This window comes from Alosa sapidissima, chromosome 1, assembly GCF_018492685.1.
Source record: "Alosa sapidissima isolate fAloSap1 chromosome 1, fAloSap1.pri, whole genome shotgun sequence".
Lineage (NCBI taxonomy): Eukaryota > Metazoa > Chordata > Actinopteri > Clupeiformes > Clupeidae > Alosa > Alosa sapidissima.
Window position 1 is genome coordinate 28,480,832 of NC_055957.1, and position 21,105 is coordinate 28,501,936.

Consider the following 21,105-nt stretch of genomic DNA (forward strand, 5'->3'; position numbering starts at 1 on the left):
CTTTCAGAAATAAGAGATGCTGTAGGCCTATTTTCAGTTTTATAGCTGATTGTCTTATTTTGTTTACAGATGGAGTCTGGGTACTTATTGTACTGTTTAGCCTACATCTTACACACTTCCGGCTGTTGCAGATAGCTCAGGGAAGAGACTGTATGACACTAGTTGGTACAGCCTGAGACATTGCTTTCTGCATTTTTGTTTTGCTTTTCCCTCCATTGTACCGAACCGTGATGTCCGAACAGAGGTATGAACCGAACCGTGACTTCTGTGTACCGTTACACCCCTAATACACACACATAAAAACACACACACACACACAAAGACACGTAAACACACACACACTACACATGCACACACACATACTGTACATGCATACACACGACATGCACAAACACGCACACAAACACATAAACACACATACACACACACACACCCTCACACACATGCACCCACACATACAAACACACCTACATACACAAACACATGCACGCACATACATACTGTACACACACACACACACACACACACACACACACACACAAAAAACACACACAAAACACATATACTTTACACAAAAACAACCACACACTCTGCACAAACTCAATTACAAGCACACAAAAAAGGAACAAAGTAGGAAATGAACACAATTTGACAAGCGTGACTTATTTTTGTAAAAATATTTGCTGGACTGGGCGGCGGTCATATTTTGTACTGCTCTGCGGTACATCTAGTTTGTCATGTTTTGCATGGATATGCGCCAGTGTGCGTTTGTGGATGAGAGAAGTATGGTGCATTGTGCTCCCGCCCATATGACTGTTGGTAATGCACTCCTAAAACAACTTGCCATGGATATCTGACCAGGTTTCTCTTGGTCAGTGGCGTAATGTGTTTTAGGTAGTGTATGATAGCAATTTTTAGACAACGCACCAGATCCCTCTTCAGGTCGTTATTTGGCAAACCCCTTGGTGCGTTGCTCAAAAAAAGAGACATGCAATTTTTTTTTTTTAAATAACCCGTTTTTGCCATGCGCCAGGACGAAAATAGGGCCCTCACTCAGTTACTGACTCACCTGCCTCCTCCTTTCAATAATATATACTAAAGGGTAATCTGTCTGTATGACAATACTTGAAAAAAGACATGAAAAAAGTTAGGCTATTGGTGAATTAGTACTGATTACTGAATATGTGTGCATGTAAGTTATGTGGTGTGCAGGTGTGTGTCTGTACTATACATATGACTCTCTCTCTCTTTCCCTCTATGTGTGTGTGTGTGTGTGTGTGTGTGTGAGTCTGTTTTTATGCAAGGCTAGAGGGTAGGCCTATGAACTGTGGTGAGAAAAGACTAAGCCGAAAGTTGGACGGTGTGAGTGTGTTTGTGTGTGTGTGTCTGTGTGTGTTTGCGTGTGTGTGTGTGTGTGAAAGACAGTGTGTATGTGTGTTTGTATGAATTGTGGTCAGCAGGCTTCCACTGCAGGCCGACAGATTTGGATGAGGAGCAGGAGAGGGGAGACAGGGTGTTTACCTAATTTAGAGCCCTGCTCGAGAGACTAACCCCAATCACCGCGGCAACTGACCCGAGGAGGCCTCCCTCCCTCGCCATGGCAACAGAGCAGCAACTTTTTATTTGGCCCACGCACAGAAGGAATATGAAACATGGGCAAGAAAACAACCAGATCAATACAATGTGCAACATCCCAAAAGGATTTGTCACCTACCACTGTCCATCCCTTCAGCCTCTGTGCTCTGCTGAGTTCAGCCCTATGATCATCACTGCATCGGCTTCATGCACTTGACATCGATGGCACACCCACAGTGGAAAATCAATTAGCCCACAGAGGGGAAAATTTTCAAGTTGCTGCTACTGTTGGATAAGAAAGATCCTCTTCTGAGGCTCTGCATTAGAGTAACCTGGTTGGCCACAAATGCAAGTTCTCTACCTCACTTTATATTGAGCTTTGCTATGTCTGTAAAAATGTGTAGTCCTCAGGGGCGGACTGGGACCAAAAATCGGCCCTGGCATATTTGGCCCAAGCGGCCCTCAAATCAATCGGCACACCTAATTAAATACAAAATTTTTGCATTACCCTTAAATATGCATATATTTTCAACTGTCATGGAGCACTGAAAGTGATGTAGCCTGCCTCATTGGTTATCTCTCTGACTGATCAGAGGTAGCCTAGGTATGGAGCATATGATCTCCATATTCAAGTAGGCTAACAAGCAATTATTAAAGAAGAGTTTCTGCTTGAATTCAAAGTATCATTTCAAATTATTCAGTGGGCTACAATTGACAACAGCACCAGAAATTACTGAAGCCTATGTGTAAAGAGTTAAATTACCCAGATTGTCTTAGACATTAATGCAATTTATACCAGTTATCACTGTAGGACAACTGAAACAACACAAAATAAACAGGGCTGTTGCTGGAAATATGTTATTCCTGTAGGCCAGTGGTCGCCAAACTACGGCCCGCCACCTCATTTTGGGTGGCCCCCCAAAACATGTCCGTGGTATATAGCAACCAGCCCGCACGGGAGTACGACATCGTCAAACTATAACCTCCGCAATTTCCCCCATTCATTCTCTATGGCGAGTCTTAACAGTACACATGTAATACTCTTTTTGTCCACTGGTGGTTATTTTGGCGCTGTTTCGCGTTTGCCATCAAAAACGGAATGAAATGTAGGCCTTCCTGCAAACAATGTAAGAGGCCTATGCTGACTGCATCAGTGCTCAAAGTATTGTAAAAGTTTATCAATTAATTGTTAATAACTAACTAACTTCTATTCAAGTCATATTTCTGGGACTTTCTGGGATAATTATTTATCTCGTTCATAGACCTACAAAGAGGTCACAAGTTCAGGTGAGTGAAAGTTAGAATGGTGGTCATTTCAGACCACTTCAGCGCTTCATAAAATTCTCATAGTTTGAGAACTTTACATTTTCATGCATTTTATATAGAGACATTTTTAATAAAATATACTTGTTTTGGGAATGCAAAAGCCTTTTTATTAGTATTATTTAATTTGAGTTACGTTTTACACTGATATGGCATGATGGCAATATAAACACAGCTAACAATGGTATTACATTGCAATAGCCTATAGATTAAATGTAATGGAATATTCAACTAAGGTAGACTGCTGTTGTTCACAGCACTAAGCTATTTATGGTTACTGATATACTCCGAGTCTCTGGCCCTCTCTTAGAGCCAGGCATAGTAAGCTGGCCCTCGGAAGAAAAATTTTGGGGACCACTGCTGTAGGCTATACTACCTACCTACATTGCTGGTACATTTTGGAACAGTACAGCTACATGAACTAATTATCTTTAGTGTCTTCCAGTAGCCTATCGTAAAGGTTATATATACTGTAGCTTAGTTGGCTTGTGCATGACGTGACGTTTTGTAACCTACATTTCCGTCAGTCTACAGTCTTTTAGCCCTTCTTTACCATGATAACCCTTCCAAGATAGAACCCTTCTCTACTTTGAGAGACCAACTACCACTAATGCCATCGATGTTGAATTTTGGGCGTCTTACGGAAACTGATCAATCTGACCAACAATTAACGTCGATTTGACACTATTTTGCTGTCGGGTTTGCAAATCATTCATTTAGAAAATTTAAGTTGCGCTATTTGTTATTATAATCACAGCACGGCCTTACTATGTTATCATTAGGCTACCATATCATTAAATTATCACAATTAATAAGTCATCATAATCATCATAGTCAGCATGGCATGTCACAGCCTACCTTCTCCACCACTGAGTTCTTATCATGTAGCCTCAACTAGGCTCGCACTCTCCACCTGCTCACTTTCCCTTGCTCTGTATGCTTGCTTCCATCCTCTGGCCATCTGGCATACCGGGCATTTTCCCGGTGGGCCGACGAACCTTTTGGGCCGATAGAATAGGCTATATATATAATTTAATTATTTTGGCCAACGATCGGCCTAAAGGAAGGACAATCAGCGGCCCATTGGTTACATTTCAATATTGACACTGGACTGATCCAATAACAGCTCACGTCAGACCCCACCCCTCCCATTTTGGCTCAGATCCAGGATTCTGTGAGCGCATCAATAGTTAATCGAAGTTGCCTACACGAAATTGCGGCGGGTGCCGGTGGTGCAATTGTGCAAAATGAACACCAATGTAGAAGCTTCAAAAATACAATATGCAAGTAGGCTAGCATATGTAAGCAACATGTTGAAGTTCGTTGAGTTTGAACAAGGATATACAGAGCAAGGGACAGTGAGCAGGTGGTGGAGAGTGCGAGCCTAGTTGAGGCTACATGATAAGAACTCAGTGGTGGAGCAGGTAGGCTGTGACATGCCATGCTGACTATGATGATTATGATGACTTATTAATTGCGATAATGTAATGATATGGTCTTTGCAAAGATTTTGTATTTAATTAGGTGTGCCCGACCGATTTGAGGGCCGCTTGGGCCAAATATGCCAGGGCCGATTTTTGGTGCCAGTCCGCCCCTGATGGTGAGGTTTGAGGTATGTATGTACACTGTAGTAAGAATACTTAAGTTGCACTTAACTCTTATCTATATATTGTTTATTACAAAATAACATAGATAATATATTTGTAATATATATATATATATATATATTCATTAAACTTTCATTAAAAATGGTACAATCAGTTAATCTACACTAAGGGGAAAAGGGCATTAAAAAATCATGTCAGTGATCTAACACACCATAATTGTTGAGTACTTCATCATGTTGAACATTTCCGACCCAATACGTCTCCTCTCTGACAAGCAGGACAGTTACCTGGATACAGTGTCAGTCCGAGAGCTGAAATCGATGACGGGTAATCTGCACTGCAGATCTGGCCTGATATGTCACATTAATCCAGAGAAATGATGTCACGTCCTGTCCGTGTCCTTTCCTCTTCATTAACCCCATAATGGATCAGTAATTCGCCTCCTCTGACCCGCCAGGGCTCTAGTGCTGTCCAGACTATGGCCCTCCACAACCACACATCACTCATGGCTAGTAATAGATGGAGCCATTACTGTAATGCCATATTAACTCGGATTGGACGGACGATGTGAAACAGGAAGGTAAACATTTGCCCAAGAGGGTAAATGGGAGGGTAGGGATGAGGGACATTGTCCTGGAGATGGAAATGGGGATATTTCTGGTTACAGTGTCACTGTGTCTGAGGACAATGGCAGTAACTTGATTAGGATAATACAATAAAATGGTCAAAGATCTGGTCAGATTGACATGAGCAAAATGTATAGAGGTTGTACAAAATGAGTCAGACTTACTGTTGACAATGTAAAATGAGTAAGACAAGACAGTCAGCAGGATTAATAATTATATTTTCAGAATGCAGTTAAATGGAAGTATGCCCATTCATATTAATGACAAACTGGGTTTCCAGACATTTCAATAAAGCATTTAATTAAACACACTAGAATTTACTGGAATACATTCTTGGTAATTTTCTTGTACATACTGATGATCTGCAGTGATATTCACAGCAATGAAAGATATAAACAATACTGTTCTGAAAGTGCTCTATTTGCAAACAACGTACCATGCCAATGACAATTCCCCTTACTTTAAAATACTTTGTTAAATAGATTTTTATTAGCATAGAATTGATTAGGGCCCGAGCACCGACGGTTGACATGGATGAAAAGTCTTGGAATTTGGCACACACATCTGGTATCACAATGGCTACACAGGCATAAAGGCGTGGCCCAGGGACTCAGTAGCACCCCCTTAGGTGATTGATCCAGTGGTTGGCACTAGAGATGCGCGGTTCGCGGTTACAGCCGCGGACTCCGCGGTTAAACCACGGATCGGGCGGATGACTTGAAGAAATTTAATATTTTAATTAAATTCAGGCGGGTGGCGGTTGAACCAATCAAACGCATCACCCATATACATTAAAACAACCAGCGGATGGCGGGCGGGTGCGGTTTTGAAAATTGGTCAAAAAACGTTGGTGCGGATGGATGATAAGTTTTGCTATGCGGTTGAAATAATAGCCCATCCGCGCATCTCTAGTTGGCACATACTTTCAGCTAGACACACCAAATGTGGTAGGTGTGTGTATCTCCCCAAGATGAACAACTTTCGCATGTACAATGCATTAGCCACGCCCAACAGGAAGTGAGGTATTTGGGATTTTGTGCGGACTAAAATGTGATTAATTGTGATGCCAAAAGAGGTGCCTCCCATTGGTAAAAACGCATGAAATTTGGCACACACATCAAGAGGTACCGTAAATACACAGGGGAAAAGCCTTGGCACTGGGCTTGGCCCAGGAACTCCATAGCGCCCCCTTATGTCACTGTGACTTGTGGTTGACATATAGTTTTAGATACACACACCAAATTTGGTGGGTGTGTGTAACTCCCAAAATCAATCAACTTTTGTATTAACATGCCATTAGCCATGCCTTCAGGAAGTGAGGTAATTGGGATTTTGTGCGTTGGGGACATGACCAATTTTAATGTACTCCTCCTAGACAGTTGATCCGATTCATGTGAAAGTCGGTATGCATGATGCCAATATGCTTCTGATTCTAAATTGTGAAGCTCTTTGTAATATTTTGTAATTTGACGAAATGGCGAAACTATGAATTTTAATACCCTTCCACATAAACAATAAATGTGTCTTAATTCACCATGCATGGCTTGAAATGTTTTAAATTTCACAGGTTATTGAATACCATGGTAATGACAATACTCACAAGCCCATAATCCATATTTGGCATAGCGCCACCCACTGGCAACAAAAAGAATGACAAGAACACTGATGTCACATGATAGATTTGAACATACTCCTCCTAGACGGTTTGTCAGATTCATGTGAAATTTGGCAAATATGATGGCAAGATGACGCTGATGTCAACTTGCGAAGGGATTTTTGATATGTTGTAATATTTTATGATTTTAATATCTTGCACATAAACAGGAAATGTGTCATAAAGTCAAAGTGCTTTGAATGAACAGTCTGAAACTTCTCAGGTTCATAGATATTGTGATTATGAGAATAATCAGAAACCCTATTGGCCTGCCTGGCATAGCGCCACCACCTGGCCAAATAGGAAATGTGTCAGAATGGGCAATGCCTTAACTGATTTATTTGAAACCTAGTAGGTATACAATATTGGAAATCATTATTGTGCTGATGTGCACATATGTCATATAGCATAGCGCCACCATCTGGCCAAGCATGAAATGTGCCAGAAATGTTCTATGCTTTGAATGAATGGTCTGAAACTTAACAGGTTAATAGATATTATGATTATGATATCCAGACACCCAATGGGCCTGCCTGGCATAGTGCCACCACCTGGCCAAGCAGGACATGTGCCATAAATTGCTAATGCCTCAACTTATTAATATGAAGCTTGGTAGGTGTAAAATATTGGAAATCATTATGTGATGATATTCACATATGTATGGCAAGCCGATTGATCATTTATTCAGATATCTTGATATCAGGCATAATTGTCATGTACATGCAAGCCATTTCTGTCCACTAGTTAACTAGTGAGCCATTTCTGTGTGAACTAGTTAACTAGTGACAGCCAAATTCTCTCTAGTTAACTAGTTCATATGTTTCATATCTTACTAGCAGTGTTACCACAGTTACCTTGAAAAAGTAATCTGATTACTGATTACTCCTTTAAAAAGTAACTTAGTTACTTTACTGATTACTTGATTTTAACCTACTTAGATACTGAAATGCAGATGTTTGTTCAATGATGTCTAGTCAGTACACCAAATAAGGAAGGCCTATTGACAGAAATTGTGATAGTAAAATATGTAGATTTTGGTAGTTTGGCCTTTTCATGTAGCCTTGGCAACTAGCCATCTAGTATAGGCCTGAGTAATATGCAAATGAAATTACACTTGTTAAACTCACCTCAACAAGTCTTTTGCAATCATCTAACCCGCCGTGAGCAATGCTAAAGTCACTGTTACAAACAGTGCAGTGTACAATACTACTGTATCATTATGTTTTACTCTTACATGTATGAGACAATTGGGTACACTTTTGTGTAGTCTGATGTGAAATGGGTCTTAAATGTTCCTTTTTGAGGGGCACTGACTCTGCCATGACGCTCCTGTTCCTAGATACACTACACACTGAACTGATTAATTAAGTTCGGGAGAAAAGAGATATAAGCCCACCTACATTGAAAACTGATTGGTTGATTTAGCAAAACAGACCAGGATGCTCTCTGTCTTGGATGCTCTTGCAGGCACACACGCACCACTCCTCTCTCTCTCCCTCTCCGTTGTGTGCGCGTTAAACTTAGATGCACACCCGATTTGAAGTCCGGTCTGGCTTGCGTGCTCTTGTTCGCTCTAGGTTCCGGGAGATTTTAAGTAATTTGTGGGCGTCAGGATATCAATATGTGGGAGACTCCCAAAACTTCGGGAGACTTGGGATGTCTAGCTACTAGACAGCACTTTGTCGCCAGCACAGAATGTACAACGTACCTTTATGTTGTCATGTTTAGCTGACACAAACTCAAAATAATGACTGTATAGATAAAACATGCATCTCTCTCCTCCCTACATTGTTGTTTACGTTTGTGTCGCTGCATGGTTTTACACGTGAGTTGTCCTCATGCTGAAAAGGTTGGCATAGCCTACATGACGTTAATCCCCGAGACAAGAAGAAAGCAAAGAATATATCTTTTTACTAAGGAAAATGACAAAAATAGTAACGCACAGTGATTTAGATAAGTAACTTTAATCTGATTACTGGTTTGTAAATAGTAGCGCGTTAGATTACTCGTTACCGAAAAAAGTGGTCAAAATAGACTAACGCGTTACTAAGTAACGTGTTACTGGCATCACTGCTTACTAGTTAACTAGTAATGCTCAGCATGTTCACTAGTTAACTAGTGGACACTGAAATGTGCACTAGTTAACCAGTGTAAAGACTTCTATATTTTACTAGTCAACTAGTAAGGTACAAAAATGTTTACTAGCTGACTACTGAATGTCAAATTCCCACTTGTTAACTTCTATGTAATTTGGCCAGCCGCTTGTGCATTTATTCTGATATCTTGATATCAGGCCAACATGCAAGCCATTTTTGTCAACTAGTTAACTAGTGAGCCATGTTTGTGCACACTAGTTAACTAGTGACAGCATAAATGCCCACTAGTTAACTAGTGAACACATATTAGCTTCACTAGTTAACTAGTGAGAGCCAGACAATGTCCACTAGTTAACTAATAAAGGCCAAAATGCATACCAGTCAGCTAGTTGAAGGCTTTTGGGTCTCACTAGTGACAGCCAAAAAAAATGTCCACATGTTTACTAGTGAAGGCAAAACTCCTCACTAGTTAACTAGTTGGAGTAGGTCAATGTCACTAGTTAACTAGTTAACCATAAATGGCTTACTAGCTAGCTAGGTGATGGCAGCAGGCTCACTAGTTAACTAGTTGATGCATCCTTTGTCCAAACTACTTAACTAGTGAGGTCATAAATGTATACTAGTAAACTAGTTGAAGCCTGAATTCACACTAGTCAGCTAGTGGCGCAGAATTAAAATTAGGAGGCGGAGAACTCTGGAAATTGAGGCTTTCTATTGGCTCCCTATGTCCAAATAGAACATGACAACCAATCACAGCGCATAATTTCACAAAATCCCACCCACAACATTTGCATGTGGAACACAAGTTAACATGCTGGCCAAAGGAACTTTAACTAGTAAACTAGTGGCTTCAATGTGACACTTACATGTAAACTAGTGAAGGCAGAACTGCTCACTAGTTAACTAGCGAAGACACAAATGCCCACTAGTTAACTAGTGAGGTCTAAAAAGTGTCACTAGTTTACTAGTGTGCACCAAAACACCCACTAGTGAACTAGTGATGGCAATTTCCATTCGACTAGTTAACTAGTGAGGTGCAAAAAGTGTCACTAGTTTACTAGTGTGCTCCAAAACGCCCACTAGTTAACTAGTGAAGGCCATTTCAGCCCCACTAGTTAACTAGTGAGATGCCAAAATGGTCACTTGTTAACATGTAAAGGCCAAAATACCCACTAGTTTACTAGTGAGGGTGTTGTGGGCCTTACACTGTATGCATGTTTTGTTCACTAGTTAACTAGTTACACCTAAAAAGAGAAACAAGCTGACCATTTTTGTCCACTAGTTAACTAGTGGAACAATTGAAGTCTAACTAGTTTGCATGTGTGGCAGTGAGGCAGCTCACTAGTTAACTAGTGCCTGAAACGGCTATTATGCAAATTCTAATGAGAGGGTGGGTAGAAGACTCCTATTGGGTATTATGTAAGAATCCCACCCAGTCTAAATGTAAATTTACTGTTCATAGCCTCGCGATCAGGTCCTGATGGGTGCCCCTAGTGGCTAAAGTGACACACTGCTCTGCAACGGTACTTCAGTATAGATGGTAAAGCAGAGCCTGCAGTATGCAGTATCTCATATTCTGTCAAAATGTTTTTTAATAATAACAGGGAAACCCCATGCTTTAACAAGTGAGCTCTTAGTGATCCACAGCAAAGATTCAAGGGATCGATTTTAATATTATTCTTTGTTTATTGTTGCTAGGCAACCACAGACATAAATGTATCCATTCAGTCGCGCTTTTCTGATTAATAACGGAAAAACAAAAGATTGTACACATTAACTGCACATGGTTTCAAAAGTAATTAAAAGCTCAACAAAAAAACTTTATGCACTTCTAAGGAATTGAACCGTGGTCTCCCACATAATCTCCTGCTGCTTAATATATAACCACTTGAGCTAGTCTTGCCACATCAGCAATATCATCAATGTTCATGTTACTGAAACGTTTTGTTGCTAGGCAACCATATACAAATGCCTTCAGTTTTATCGTGATTTTCAGACTAATAACTGAAAAACTAAAGATTGTAGACATTAACTGAACGAAGATTACAGCAATACACCACAACTTTGTCACTAGACATGTTATCAAAACATATTTTTATGCTCAAACGATCTTAGTTTATAAAAGTCTGCTCTTAGAACAGCCTGGACGAAGTCAGCCATGTTTTCTAGGTTTCTGAGTCCTAAATGGACCAAAGTCCTTGTTCCGCCTTCTTCATTTGCATGCAAGTGGGACATTGCGCACTAGTTAACTAGTGGCCAATGTTACGTCCCACTAGTTAACTAGTTGCACAGAATGCCAGCCGTTTGTGTATATATTCAAATTCCACTAGTTTACTAGTGTGAGGGGCATTTTACTCCTGCTAGTTCATTATGGACAGTGTTTTGTCCTCACTAGCTAACATGTTAGGCTCAAAATGCCCTCTATAAGCTAGTGAAAGGAATTAATGCAGATATGCTCACTAGTTAAAGGAATTATCCGGAGTAAAATGCACTTTAGATCAATTTACGGATGATTGGGAGTACATACGTTGAGTTGACACCCAAATCATGTCATTCGGATGTGTTTTGAGAAAGTTCGATGTTACCGTTTTCAGTCAAAGCTCGTTAGCGTGGAAGTGAGAAGGGCATATTATTTCACCGCTACAAAACGCTATTTTTATACCTCTTCTACAGTTGCAAACAACATTGCACTTACGTGGTAGTGAGTAGAGGGTCCCTAAAGCCAAACCGAAGTATCCCGAGGTCTTTATGTGGTCGGATAGAGAGTCCAGAATGAATTTCATCAAGCCAGTACCTTACCGGAAATGTTGGCATCTTTGCTGCCAGCTTTAGGGGAAAGTCCGTAGGAGTCGATTGCCAAGTGTGCTCTGGAAATTCACAATTTCGTTGCCGTTTAAAAAAAAAAAAAAAAAACATAGTCCAGTCCATACAACTTCATTTCAATTTCAAAAGAAATACTGGACATTATCTCCTGTTCCATTACTAGTGAACTAGTACGGCCAAACATGTCAACTAGTTAACTAGTGAAGGCCAATTTGTCACTAGTTAACTAGTAAGAGTACCTTATGCATTACTAGTGAACTAGATAGCTCCAAAAACAGCCACTAGTGTGTGTCTTGTACGCACTAGTTAACTAGTGAGCTGCTTCACTGCCACACATGCAAACTAGTGAGACTTAAATGGTTCCACTAGTTAACTAGTGGACAAAAACGGTCAGCTTGTTTGTGTTTTTAGGTGTAACTAGTTAACTAGTGAACACAAGATGCACTAGTTAACCAGTAAGGCCCATAACACCCTCACTAGTAAACTAGTGGGTATTTTGGCCTTTACATGTTGTAAGTGACCATAGTTTAAGAGACCTTTATTTTGAAATTACACAGGACAGGGGTAAGGAGATTCAGCGCGCGGCAAGCCTTATTAGACAAGTCAGACATTTTTTCTCTCTTGCGTGAACATACACCACATACGCACAGGAACACTTTTTCTCATTGTTTTACTTGAAGATTTATGTGCACATCACCGTTTCGGATTACATTTTAGCATATTATGTTTGTGTTAAGTCTGTTTTGTGAACTACCTGCAAGGAGCTAATGGACAACTAAATGAACTGCTAGTTTGCACCCTTGGAAAGTGGAGCGAGGTATGAAATCTTTAAGTATAATGTTCAGTTATCCAAGTGTACCTTGTAACGTAAAGTGTTAAATGATATTTGCAGTGTTTTCTTGAGTTGTCCACACGGGTGAATTTAATGTGAAAGTTGGCTTTATTGTAGCCTATTGCATTTACATGAGCATATTCTTCATTTATCATTTTGAGTATCCAGTTAATAATTGCATAAAACTATGCACTCTGTGTATTTTTATTTACTTGCTCTTGTGTGTATCCTTTATATCCTGTATACTTTAGTTTCAGCGACAATAAACGTCATTGCACCCGTTTTCGTTACTCCTCTACATTTTGGTTCCGAGGGCTGCTACACATGTTAACAAGTGACCATTTTGGCATCTCACTAGTTAACTAGTGGGGCTGAAATGGCCTTCACTAGTTAACTAGTGGGCATTTTGGGGCACACTAGTAAACTAGTGACACTTTTTGCACCTCACTAGTTAACTAGTCGAATAGAAATTGCCATCACTAGTTCACTAGTGGGTGTTTTGGTGCACTCTAGTAAACTAGTGACACTTTTTAGACCTCACTAGTTAACTAGTGGGCATTTGTGTCTTCACTAGTTAACTAGTGAGCAGTTCTGCCTTCACTAGTTTACATGTAAGTGTCACACTAAAGCCACTAGTTTACTAGCTAGAGTAACTTTGGCCAGCATGTTAACTTGTGTGCCACATGCAAATGTTGTGGGTGGGATTTCGTGAAATTCTGCACTGTGATTGGTTGTCATGTTCTATTTGGACATAGGGAGCCAATAGAAAGCCTTTATTTCCAGAATTCTCTACCTCCTAATTTGAATTCTGCGCCACTAGTTGACTAGTGTGAATTTTGTCTTGAACTAGATTACTAGTATACATTTATGACCTCACTAATTAACTAGTTTGGACAAATGATGCATCAACTAGTTAACTAGTGAGCCTACTGCCATCACCTAGCTAGCTAGTAAGCCATTTATGGTTCACTAGTTAACTAGTGACATTGACCTACTGCAATTAGTTAACTAGTGAGGTGTTTTGCCTTCACTAGTAAACATGTGCACATTTTTGGCTGTCACTAGTTAACTAGTAGACATTTCTGGCTCTCACTAGTTAACAAGTGAAGCTAAAATGTGTTCACTAGTTAACTAGTGAGCCTTTTGGCTCCCACTAGTTAACTAGTGTGCATATTTTGGCCCTCACTAGTTAACTAGTTGACAAAAATGGTTTACATGTACATGACAATAATGCCTGATATCAAGATATCAGAATAAGTGCTCAATCGGCTTGCCATACATATGTAATTCAGATGCCTGGCATAGCGCCACCACCTGGCCAAGCGAGAAATGTGCCAGAAATGGGCAATGCCTTAACTGTTTGATCTCAAACTTGATATTAACATGTGTAATTCCCATGCCTAGCATAGCACCACCATTTGGACAAGCAGGAAGTGTGTCAGAAACAAGGGCGTAGGTTTGGTCTCGGCTTTGGTGGGGACACATCCCCAACTCCTGTTGTCACAATATCAACATTATTGTTTCAATACCAATAGCAAGTGAAAAATCTTGATTTCGATACTTTTGGCCGTCTTTTCAATAAGTTTGTCGTCCTTTTGCGATTTTTAAAAAATGATTTGGTTTGGGGGCCCCCACCACCTTGACGCCATCAGTAATATTGAATATTATGTGATCATTTACATCAGTGGTAATCATAGAATTTGATTGACCCTCCACACACACACAGAAAGTGATGGTTGTCATAGGTTTTCATATTTTGGAATTCATATGAACTTTTTATTGTTATTACTAATAGCTAAACATATTTAGTAATTTGAATACATTATATTGATATTTAAATTATACATTTTCTTTTCATCACATTTGTGGTATGTAAGTCTAATTGAGTGCCTGTCACTTTAAGAGGAACGTAACGCAATTCAGTCTCACGGTTTTAGGCTAGTTGAAAATAGTTTCGCATAGTGCAAGGATATGTAGATTCAATTCATCATGTTTGCTATGTCATTAGATAAAATTAATGTTCAAATAAACAAGTCAAAGTCAAAGAAAATCTTTCTGGGATGAGATCATAGATGAGATAAGTGTCTTGCTATGTTCATTTCTATGAGTATGGAAATGTACCATAGTTTATGTTTTATTTCTTTGCATTGTGCAGGCTACATTCACAAATACATTAGCCTACATAATAGGAACAGGAAAATGTCTTGGATCCATTGTTTATTGCGACTGCAAGATTGGTAGCCCAATTAACAGTCAATGACATGGTAACTTTTATTCTGTGCTTTATGCGACTGTCCTGCGGCACACCCTTATTTAACATGACTCCTAACCTTGGTTGAACGATTACAGAAGCTAGGTTTAGCTGTGACAATATCCTGGGTAATATCCTAACAGTTAATGCTATTTTCCACAGTAAAATCCGCATTTGAAAGTCTGGTCACCAGTTGCCAGTTTGTATGGCTAGTTACTTTGCCTATTAGACTCTGCATAATGAAAAAAGTTTTGAATGTTCCTTTTCTTCTTTGGTGGCATAGCTGATCTACAAACAGGCCCGGAGTGGGTAATCGGGAGAATCTGGAGAATTCCCGGTGGGCCGCTTCACTTTTGGGCCGGTCGAGGGGAAAATATTGACATTTGCCACGTTGATCTATCTTCTCTTGAAGTTGGCTACACACGTTCACATTCTATGCCTAACACCGCAGCCTCTGCATGGGTTGTTCTCCCCTCCCAAGAAGAGTTGGTTTTCTCTAAAGAAAACTAAAAAAAAAACTAAAAAGTTTAGTAGTAAAACTAAAAAGTTTTCTCAGATACCATAGCCGGGCCGGCCCTACCGTGGTGATAAGCGTCCGGGAGGATGGATGGTACAAAGAGGCCATGAGGGACTGAAAAGGCCAGGTAAAAAAGACGAAAAGTATTGGGGGCAAATGCTGCCAAATGTGCCAAGCTTCCAGATACAGCTTCCGGACAGACAAAAGTGGCAACTGGTAAAGAGAGATAGCCATGATTATTAGCGGCGTAATTATTGGGCTAATTCTGGACGTTGTAGCGTTGTCAACCTATTCACAAGCAACATATTAAATTAATTAAAATATTAGCCTTTTTGTATCATCCAAAATGGCGATTCATATACTTTGCAAATATTATGCAAATATGGATAACAAATCTCAAGCTTGACCTGTGTATGCAGTAGCCTAGGCCTAAAAACAAAAGTAGTCTCTGAGCAGCAGATCAGCCAGTCCCCCGCTGAAAATTATGAGGCCGAAATTAGCTATAACTGGACAAGTAGAAAGGATAATAGAGTTAACCATATGAATTAAAGTTATTTAATGTAAGAAAGAACAGTATATGACGGCAGTAGGCTACATGATCAACTTATATGGCTTGTTTGCTCAGAAGCGGGTGTAGTAAAAGAGTAAATCACCAAACAACAACATGATAGCTGACCCATGCAGAAAAAAACATGTAAACAATAGTTCAATATGCCTCTTAGTGGAATTGTGGGATACATTTAATGCTTTATTTTTTCCTTCCTTTTTTGTTAACTTATCAATCTATCCTTGTGGAATATTGGTACTAATAAAAACTACAGGATAGTAAGAGCTGAACTGTTGTTTTATGTATCCAATTTCCACCACTACTAAAAAAGTGTCTTGGACCTGAAACTCCCGGGCTGAAAAGTGGCCCCACTCCGGCCCTGTCTACAAAGCACCAAAAGGGGCAAAATGTGCATGCTGAAGGGCAAATGGAATATTATAAATCTTTCACACTGGCCTTTTAGGGTTATGTATTGGTAGACATCCCTGATAACTTATACCGACACACTCACTCACTTTTCTGCCAGTGTCACCACAAAGTGAAGTAGGCCTATGCTATGCTTTGACGCTGTTGTGCGTGTCAGATAACGCCCCTTCGGTTTCAGCCGATTAAATGACAGTGTTTCTTTTACTGTTGTCCTGGCCGTCAGAATAGCACAAAGGAGTTCGCTAAAATATTGGTGGGGACATTTTTTTCCATCTCAAAATATTGATTAGGACAAGTCCCTAGCGTCCCACCCTAAACCTACGCCCATGGTCAGAAATGTTCTATGCTTTGAATGAATGGTCTGAAACTTCTCAGGTTAATAAATATTATGATTATGATGACATCTAGCCATTCAATGGGCCTGCCTGGCATAGCGCCCCCACCTGGCCAAGCAAGAAAATGTGCCAGAAAATAACATGCAACAACAAATAGCACACACATTAAATATGTACATTTCACAAATGCAACGCGTCAGTGCTTTGTAGGATTCCGAAATGTCACGGGTTGCGGACCGGGGGTGCTCGGGCCCGCCATTGCCGCTTGCGGCTATATTTAGTATTATACTAGTGCAGTGCCCGTTCAAACATGCTATTCCTGTAGCCGAATTACATGCCTGCAGGTAGGCCTGCATTAATAATAGGATGATAGGGAAAAACATAATTCCAGGTAAGCATTCAATAATGAATAGGCCTACAGATAATAATATAATAAATGTGAAGTGAGCAGAATTTAAGCATGGCTGCATGTGACATTTTTTACAAATCAAAATGACATAATCCTAACAGCTGTTTTGAGTCAAGGCTATATAATATGCTTAGCCTATTGAATAACTTGATGATAGAGAAAACAGACCATTTTGTGGAATGATGCATCATATGGAATTTGCAACGGTGTGACTCAAAAACATATCATACCTATAAGTGACATCACACTCTGTCTGCCACTCGTTGCTTGTCACTGGTTATGGTTTGCATGTGTGGCATTCTGAGACGTTCTTTAATTCAGGACCATTATCACTCGTTTCAATTTAGGACCTTGCAGTTGGAATTGTCATTTGCTTATTGAAAGTCTAAAGACAGTCCAAAGTAGCCTGGGCTATTCATATAAGTGACATCACACTGTCTGCCATTCGTTGCTTGTCGCTGGTTATGCTTTGCATGTGTGGCATTCTGAGACGTTCTTTGATTCGGGACCATTATTGCTCGTTTCAATTTAGGACCTTGCAGTTGGAATTGTTGTGTGCTTATTCAAAGTCTAAAGACAGTCCAAAGTAGCCTGGGCTATTCAAAGTGTCCGCTTATTGCACATAATTTTTTATGTCATTTTGAAGAGCCACTGCATAGCCTACCTGTGTGTGTTGGCGTGTTCCGTGTTGCAAAATCCGTGGAGTTATCTTGCACTCGCTTAAGTTTTTACCCGTGTAACTGTGTCTGACAAGCGGTCAGCGAGATATGCGTGCCACAGACACACAGATGTCCGTACACACATCCGGACACACAGACGCTTCTTGCTTTATAGATAGATGTATATTAAACACATTTCTTAAACTGACATTCATTTTGTTCCAGAGCTGACACTCAGCAGTCAAACACTTGCTGCAGCTACTAGATCATTTCAGACATACACAAGAACAGGTGGTAAATTCCTTGTAGAGATTTCCTAACCTGACTCTCGCCAGATGAATTTCGTTCCACCTAGCTCCACTTACATCCATCTGGGATCGGTTCCGTTGAGAGCGTAGAAGCGACTGTGAGACTGTTCTCAGCGCCACGGGTTGGCTTCGATGTGAGTGGTTGAAGTAGCACGTCAATAGATGACGGACAAGTGGCTTATCCAATCATATGCAAGGATTTTTTGATAAGGCCCAGCCTTCTGAAGCACCACTCCAATGGATCGATCCCAGATGGATGAGTGGAGCTAGGCGGAACGAAATTCATCTGGCGAGAGTCAGGTTAGAGATTTCCTACAATGATCAACAAAACAAGCCTATTTCACATTACACAGTACATCATGATATACCAGGATTCGTAAAGTTCTTTCTTTACAACACAACATGCGCTGCCCCATAAGCCAATCAACAACCAAGCCTATCTAAAATGGCACAACAGGAAGTGAGATTCAACAACCATACACAATTGGCCTGTAGTCGCCAACGTGTCACATGTTGTACACAGGATCTGTTATGGCCCTCCATCATGGTACAGCATGCGTTACCACAGAGGACAATCAATAACCAAGCCAAAGCCAAGCCAACATGGCACAACAGGATGTTTTGATACTTGAAACAACGCACAATTTGCAGGTGGAAGATCATATAAAATTAGCACTGTTGTAACTGAACAAAGGTCTTGGAAAGTAACTGACTAATTACTAATTAGGTGCTAATAAAACACTTGTCAGTACCTGAGTAAGTCTATTCCAATTGACATTTTACTAAATGGGGTAAGATATTTATTGAGTAAGAAATGGTCATATACTGTATATATGGGGGAGAAAATTACTATGGAAGTATCAATAGTTTTCAGACACATATGTTTGAAGCAAAGATCCATCCTTTTTGCTATTTCCTGCTATAACACTGTCTATGTCCTTATACTCTTATACTACTACAATGCAGACAGAATATCTTTATTAAAGTGATGTTCTTGAGGTTTGATGTCAAGAAAATAAGAAGGTTGTTCATCAAAACGGAGCATTAACAATCACAATGTCACAATCCCTTTTCAATAACCAGACACTGCTCTTCATCGATAAACAGCAACAAGTGCTCTTCTGAGAATGTATAGCTGTCAGGAACAAGCCAGGCACTACATTCCTCCTGGACTAATGAATCTCAGGTATGTTATTTCAGCTTCAGAGCTATCCCTTGTCCAATCCAATAATTGAGTTCCTGGGTGTCGGACAGAGCCATCTGTCCACATGCAGCAGTGGAGCGAAACGGTTTACCAGCAGGAACCCGATCCTGAGGAGGTCGGCAAGGCAGGCAGGTAGCTTCCCTGTCGCGCCTGTGCTAGGCCTGATTGCACTCAGCGTGGAGCATTGTGTCCAGACTACAGAGAATAGACAGCACTACTGGGACTTTGGGAGGAAGCAGCCAATTAGAAGGGAGTTGCACCAATTAGAAGGCTGATTCACAAAATATTTTGTACATACTTTGTTTTTTCTGTGAAAAAAACCCTCAAAATAGCCTCCGTTTACCTAGCCTGGGAAAAACCCAGACGTACTTCCGGCAAATTCGAGATTCACTCTGAAATTGCATAATTGGCATAATTGCTTTGAACGTTTCAGTCTCTCGTCCCCCATTCATTCCTACTTTATATGTCCTGGTCAGCCAGAAAGGATGAATGAAACGAAATGCTCGTTTGAACGTGAACGGTTTTGTTCAGAGCTGAAAATGCAATTGTGTTTGACAGAGGGCAGATGTAAATTGCTAGTGACAAAATATTAGCTTTCAGTGTGGCACGATGTTTTTGTAAATTAGCCTACGTTTAATTAAATAGTGGTTAATTCTTCCTGCTTCTCCCTACAACCAGACAGTGTTGCAAATTGTGTTTCCGTTGCTCTGATTGGTTTTTGGCCTCTCCTATTGCGTCCGAGGCATTTTGATCGGCGTCCGTTTGGGAACGCCCTTTGGAAATGGGCTGTGAACGAACCTTCCCCAGACCCACTCTCAGTAACAACTGAGAAGGGTCTGGTTTTAACCGGGCTATCCGTTTACCTGTTAAAAGAGTTTGAAAAAAGAAAAAAAAAGTAGTCAGAAAAAAAAAGACCATAAATGAGTTGGTGTGTCCAAACATTCGACTGGTTAGTGGGCTAACTTTAGCCTGGTAAAACCAAACTCAATCAGGCTAACTCAACTGAACGTTTTGACATTGGTGACGCTAATGAGAATGAAAGTTGTGATGGCTTATTGCAGGGTTCAAGCACTGTTCAAGTGATGTTTAAAATATAAATTAGGTTGTGAATGAAACCTCTCTTCTTATTCTTCATTATATAACCTTCCTACCGATGAGATAACCATGTTAATATCATACTTATTATGGACCTTACATAAGGATGAGAAGGTGTTAAATTTAAGTTACAACTTACTTTTGCACTGAAACTATTTGCATGGTATAAGCCATTACATTATATTAACTCTTAAACTCCAATGTAGTGTGTATTTCCATTCAAACTAAGATTATTAACTTAAGATCTGCTATTGAAACTGGCTATATGGCTCCATACTAACTTCTTACATTGATTGCACTGGTGCGTCTATCTTTTTCATTGAAGTGCACCAGCACATAATTTGGTTGCGCCCAAACCTTTTCACAATGCCACAACAATAGAGTCAGGGGTCAAGGGTCAAAGCCAACCAGGGGCAGAGGCAGAGGAGGAATGGGTCTTCGCAGAACAGGAGTGGTTTTAGGATTTTGGGATTCAGTGGATAAATACTTTGTGGTGGCTATAAATGTATATATTTACTGTGTGTGTGTATTTATGTGTATAAGTGAGAGAAAGGCAGAGACAATTGATTTAACATTCATTTCACTTCACAGACTCTATAATACCCTGAAAGATTACACTAATTCATAAAAAGGTACTGTCAAAATCAAAGGCAAAAAATACATCAGTCAAAAACTATAAAACTATAATTTCAGGCGTCTGCTATGAAAAGCTTTGATGTTATTACTTAATTTGAGCAAATCTTCACTTTGCCTTACCCACTTATGGGACAGTGGAGTCTCCTGTGTCCTTTTGATGGTTAATCTGTTGCATAGAAGAT

At 40.2% G+C, this 21,105-nt stretch overlaps 1 long non-coding RNA gene across 1 annotated transcript; it reads left to right on the plus strand.

The window, feature by feature from the left end:
* Nucleotides 1-4,397: 4,397 nt before the first annotated feature.
* Nucleotides 4,398-20,507, plus strand: LOC121714832. Its single transcript, XR_006033460.1, has 3 exons — nt 4,398-4,498; nt 11,482-11,484; nt 20,494-20,507. It is a non-coding gene; the product is annotated as an uncharacterized LOC121714832 (long non-coding RNA).
* Nucleotides 20,508-21,105: the final 598 nt, after the last annotated feature.